The sequence below is a fragment of the Oncorhynchus mykiss genome, chromosome 21 (assembly GCF_057628025.1).
Source record: "Oncorhynchus mykiss isolate SJ-2025 chromosome 21, ASM5762802v1, whole genome shotgun sequence".
NCBI lineage: Eukaryota > Metazoa > Chordata > Actinopteri > Salmoniformes > Salmonidae > Oncorhynchus > Oncorhynchus mykiss.
In genome coordinates, this window is record NC_143042.1 from 24,463,536 (window position 1) to 24,469,456 (window position 5,921).

Sequence of the window (5,921 nt, forward strand, 5' to 3'; positions counted from 1 at the left end):
TTAAATTGTGCTTTTTACATTGGATAAAAGTAGACTCAGAGCTACAAACTTGTAAATTCACTTTTGAGAAAATGCTCTTTGAATGTTTTGGTACCTGTTGGAGAGCTCTACTTTGTCTCACCCATTCAGCATTGTCCACACCCTCTTAAGCCAGCCCCACCCATCTCTTTAAGAATTCACGTGTGAGGTCATGTGCTAAACAGTGAGTAGTGTAGTTAAGATTAAGACTAAAAGTGGTAAAAGTAGTAGCCTACAATAAGGACAAATTCCAGGTAAACAGAAAGTGTCAAGATAAAAATATTTTATAAATATTAGATGACACCTACCCAGACACACTTGTCTAAATTGATGGGTCATGTGAAAGAAATGCTATAACCCCCAGTCACATATTGCCAAGTGGATAGGTATCTATAGAAGGTGTAAACGGTACAGCCAAATGGTTACTTGCATATAGAAGCAATATCAGAAAAATATAGTGTCAATACAAATAAAATATACAGTATGTACAAGAACAATATCAATAACAATATCAGTGATGGATGAGGTAGTGCATACAATCACGGGTAAAGTGGCTGAGCAGCAGGATAAAAAAAATAGTAGCAGCAACGTATGGCGTGTGTGTTAGGAGAGAGTCATTTGAATAGAGGCACTGCCGATAGTGCTGATGACTGGTCCGTCCGAACCACGCATGAACAAGGCAATCTATATTCGGAGAGCCTGTTTCTGTCCTGCCCTTGACTTTGGTGCAGGGCGTGTGATGTCCATAGCCTCTTCGTTGCAAAACTCCCTGATCTTCTCATAAGTTTGTCTAGCTGTGTCTAGTCCAGTTGGTGCTTGTACAGGCAGACCATCTATGGGAGGAAGGATGTCAGCGTTGTGCAGCAGCTGAAGCCTGGTCCCGACTGAGTTGGAATGCTCCTTGGCAACAATAACACCAGGCTCCAGAGCATCGAAGATGTAAAACTGGAAATAACAAAATAATTAAGACATTACAACCTTGCACAACATCAATTCACCTCCCAAGTTAAGATAAGAAGAATAACCTCATACAATGCAATGAAAATTATATTCACCTGAAGTGCTGGCACTGCTTGATCTGTGGCAGCGGCCTGAAGTACAGAGTCAGGTGTTGTTGACAGCCATAGCTTTCCACCAGCACTGTACCATCCTCCAGTCCAACCAGCTGTGGGATGCTGACCCCTGTCACAGTGATGTCCTTCACAACACCAGCAATCTCAGACAGTGTTAATTCAGGTCTTTCTGAAGCGCTGCTTGATGAGGCCGAAACAAATTTGGTGTGGCCTGTGATCTGTGGAAGTGAAGGTCCAGACTGTGGTGCAGCTTGTGACTGTACGACAGGCACAATACCAGAGGACACACCTGTTATTGTTTTGGCCACTGCAGTTATCACAGTTCAGGTCCACATGTGTTTCCCTAACTCCGTAATTGGTGAAGAAATGTTGCATGTAGTTGACTACGCTGCTGCCTTTGCTGGATGACATGCTTTCATCAATGATGTAGTTGACTTGTTGTGGTATAACTTCACAGCAGACACCAAACAAGCTACAATTGAGGGAAGTTAAAAGTAGATGGGACCTGGCTGCATAGGGTCAGAAGGATAGTGCACCTGCAAAAAACAATAGAACATTAAGGTAAGTTAATGAAAAGAAAATGTAACGTGAAAGGTAATACCATTTTTTTATCATTATCATCATCATTATCAGGTAAGTGTCCCTTACCTACAAATGTGAAGAGCATCAGCACTGCAAACAGAAACATCACCTTGGAAAGTGGAAGTTAAAATGATAACACACAGCCCGACTACACGTACCTCTGGAAAATACAGAAATAATGTGAGATCAGTAGAAGTAGAGCCAATCATGTTGGAAGTCAATTAAATAATCAAAACATAGTTTATCAAGTCACATGCGCCAAATACAACAGGTGTAGACTTTACAGTGAAATGCTTACTTACTTACTTTACAACCAACAATGCAGTATTAAGAAAAATACCTACAAAAATATTAAATAAACGTAAACAAATAATTAAAGAGCATTTCCTGTGCCGGTCCTCATGAGAGCAAGTTTCATCATAGCGCTTGATGGTTTTTGCGACTGCACTTTCTTTACATAAAAGTGTTATCATCAATTCCTTGTAGAGACGCCACACTGCTGCTTTTGTCACATTGGATGGCAGCAGCTTTCCACGAAAGTGTTTGTGTCATGGGTGGCGTCCTGGTAACACTATTGCATTATCCTCTCCATAGTTGTTGATGAAGTTCACCACTCGCTGCAAGTCCTCATGGTTCAGGTCTAACCTGTGCTTGCTTGGGCCAGCTCTCTTTTTGATGGGAGGCATTAGACCATTCTCCTTGTACGACTGGTGGAGGAGAGTCAGGCGTGTTCTACTGATGCTGAAAGACAAATTCCAGACACAAATATTTTGGCATTATTATACAATAGATAGCCGTAATCACGTCAGACACATCTGGCTAACTTGATGGGTCATCTGCCGAGTGGAGTCTTTTGTTAAGACATGCTAGCTAAACAATGAACCATACTCCTAATCCATAGAGTACTAGCAATACAAACCGATTGTCAAAGCTAGCTAAAGTTAACCAAATAGATTCAATGTTAGCTAGTTAACATTAGGCTATAACTAGCAATGTGAAATGGCGTTCTGAGAACATTGCTACACACAGATCATAAAGATAATGTTAGCTAGCGAGCCAGTCATCTAATGTCAGCTAGCTAACAGTATGCTAGAACTTGCAATGAAAACAACTTTCTGACAAATTAGAAACGTATAATATCTGAAACTGTAGCTAGACTCTTACTTGTATACATGAATGAATGCTTCAACTTATTTACATAAGTATTCAGATTTTTTGCTATGAGACTCAAAATTGAGCTCTGGTGCATCTGGTTTCCGTTGATCATCCTTGAGATGTTTCTACAACTTGATTGAAGTCCACCTGTTGTAAATTAAATTGACTTGGAAAGGCACACATCTGCCTCTATAAGGTCCCACAATTGACAGTGCATGTCAGAGCAAAAACCAAGCCATGAGGTCGTGGAATTGTCCGTAGAGCTCCGAGACAGGATTGTGTCGAGGCACAGATCTGGGAAAGGGTACCAAAAAATGTTTGCAGCATTGAAGGTCCAAGAACACAGTGGCCTTCATCTTTCTTAAATGGAAGAAGTTTTGAACCAACAAGACAAGATGACAAAGAGGTGACAAAGAACCCGATGGTCACTCTGACAGAGCTCCAGAGTTTCGCTGTGGAGATGGGAGAACCTTCCAGAAGGATAACCATCTCTGCAGCACTCCACCAATCAGGCCTTTATGGTAGTGGCCAGATGGAAGCCACTTCTCAGTAGAAATCACATGACAGCCCGCTTGGAGTTTGCCAAAAGGCACCTAAGGACTTTCAGACCATAAGAAACAAGATTCTGTGGTCTAATTAAACCAAGATTGAACTCTTTGGCCTGAATGCCAAGTGTCACATCTGGAGGAAACCTGGCACCATCCCTACGATGAAGCATGGTGCTGGCAGCATTATGCTGTGGGGTTGTTTTTCAGTGGAGGGGACTGGGAGACTAGTCAAGATCAAGGGAAAGATGAATGGAGCAAAGTACAGACAGATCCTTGATAAAAACCTGCTCCAGGGCACTCAGGACCTCAGACTCGGGTGAAGGTTCCCCTTCCAACTAGAAAATGACCTTAAGCACACAGCCAAGACAACGCAGGAGTGGCTTCGGGACAAGTCTCAATGTCCTTCAATGGCCCGACCTGAACCCGGACTTGAACCCAATCGAACATCTCTGGAGAGACCTGAAAATAGCTGTGCAGGGACGCTCCACATCCAACCTGACAGAGCTTGAGAGGATCTGCCGAGAAGGATGGGAGATACTCCGAAAATACAGGTGTGCCAAGCTTGTAGCATGATATCGAAGATGATTCGAGACTGTAATTTCTGCCAGAGGTGATTCAACAGAATACTGAGTAAAGGGTTTGAATACTTATGTAAATTAGATTTTTTTTCTCTATATATATTTTTTTTCTCTGCAAAAATTATATAGTATAGTGCGTAGATTGATTGAGGGTAAAAATTATTTAGTCAATTTTAGAATAAGGCTGTAACGTAACAAAATGTGGAAAAAGTCGAAGGGTCTGAATACTTGACGAATGCACTGTATAGCCTAGTGAGACTGCGTATAGGGTCAGTGCAATATATTGCAGATAGGTGGGTTCCATTAATGAACTATTTAGCAGTCTGGCTATTTAGCAGTCTTATGGCTTAGGGAAAGATGTCTTGGAACCTGTTGGACCGAGAGCCAATGTTATGGTACCGTTTGCTGGACAGTAGCAGAGTGAACAGTCTATGGCTTGGGTGGCTGGAGTCTTTGGCATTTTTTGGGGTCTTCCTCTGACCCTGCTTGATATAGAGGTTTTGGATGGCAGGAAGCTTGGCCCCAGTGGTGTACTGTGCTGTACGCACCAACCTCTGTAGCGCTTTGTGGTCACGGGAGGTGCATTTGCCCTACCAAGCGGTGATGCAGCCAGTCAAGATGCTCTCGATGGCGCAGCTGTAGAACTTTTTGAGGATCCGAGGGCCCATGCCAAATATTTTCAGCCTCCTGCCATGCCCGCTTCACGACTGTGCGGGTGTGTGTTGACCATGTTAAGTCCTTAGTGATGTGGAAATCAAGGAACTTGAAGCTCTCGACCCTTTCCACAACAGCCCCGTCGATGTGGACGGGGGCGTGCTCTCCCCTCTGTCTTCTATAGTCCACGATCAGCTCCTTGCTGATGTTGCAGGAGAGGTTGTTGTCCTGGCACCACACTGCTAAGTCTCTGACCTCCTCCTTGTAGGCTGACTCATCGCCAGCATGTTGTCAGAAAACTTGATGATGGTGTTGGAGTCGTGCGTGGACATGCAGTTGTGGGTGAACAGGGAGTACAGGCGGGGACTAGGCACAGACCCCTGAGGGTGTGTTGAGGGTCAGTGTGGCGAAGGTGTTGTTGCCTACCCTCACTACCTGGGGCCGCCCCGTCAGGAAGTCTAGGACCCAGTTGCAAACGGAGGGGTTAATAAGGGTCCCTAGCTTGGTGATGATCTTGGAGTTGACTATGGTGTTTAATTCTGAGCTGTAGTCCATGAACAGCATTCTCACATAGTTATTTCCCTTCTTGCATTCCTTGCTGCTGACAGAAGTTACTGGAGGAAGCTTGTGGTAGACTGGATAATGATGATGAAGATGATTACCTATAATTATCATATGTCATTAAATTAAGTTTGAAGAGGGTAACAGAAGAGAAGGAGATAGAAGAGAGGAGAGGAGAGGCCTCAAGAGACCACCTCTGTAGGGACATCTGAGTCAACCCTCCATTTCTTCTTCCCTCCATCCTTCCTGTCACAGAGCTCAGAACTAGTCGATGATGATGATGGCAGCACAGACAGATGAGAGGATAGAACGGAATGTCCACATGAGAGTTTGTCAAGTCAGTCAGACAGCCCTTCAGCTGCTGTGATTTCCCAAGAGGGATGGGGGATGGGCATGCATGGATATTTTAAGGTAGGGTCTGAGAGAGAGGGATGTAACTGTTTCAACACAGTCTTGATGATAACCTTCCCTGAGATCAGAAGACTTGCTTCAGCTCGCCAAGCACTAATGCCCAGCATTTAGCTCGGCGGGCTAGCAGTGGACTAACACTTGTGGTGTACAAACAGCACTCCCACTGCAAACCCAATCTGCCTAACCCATATCATCCCTAAAGGCAAAGATCTCAAAACGTAATCCCTCAGAAACTGAGACATTGGAGACTTCAGTACTTTCCACAGGTTGTTATTCACTTCTATTTATGCAAAGATAGAAATCAATTCGAAACATATTTTGAAGCGCCATAATACTAAAAT

General features: G+C 43.7%; 1 long non-coding RNA gene across 1 annotated transcript; it reads right to left on the reverse strand.

Annotated features, from left to right (window-relative positions):
- Positions 1 to 286: 286 nt before the first annotated feature.
- LOC149973029 (uncharacterized) lies at positions 287 to 1,872 on the reverse strand. The gene is made up of 3 exons (XR_016490262.1): positions 1,740 to 1,872; positions 1,074 to 1,627; positions 287 to 963 (listed from the first exon to the last, which is right to left on the reverse strand). It is a non-coding gene; the product is annotated as an uncharacterized LOC149973029 (long non-coding RNA).
- Positions 1,873 to 5,921: the final 4,049 nt, after the last annotated feature.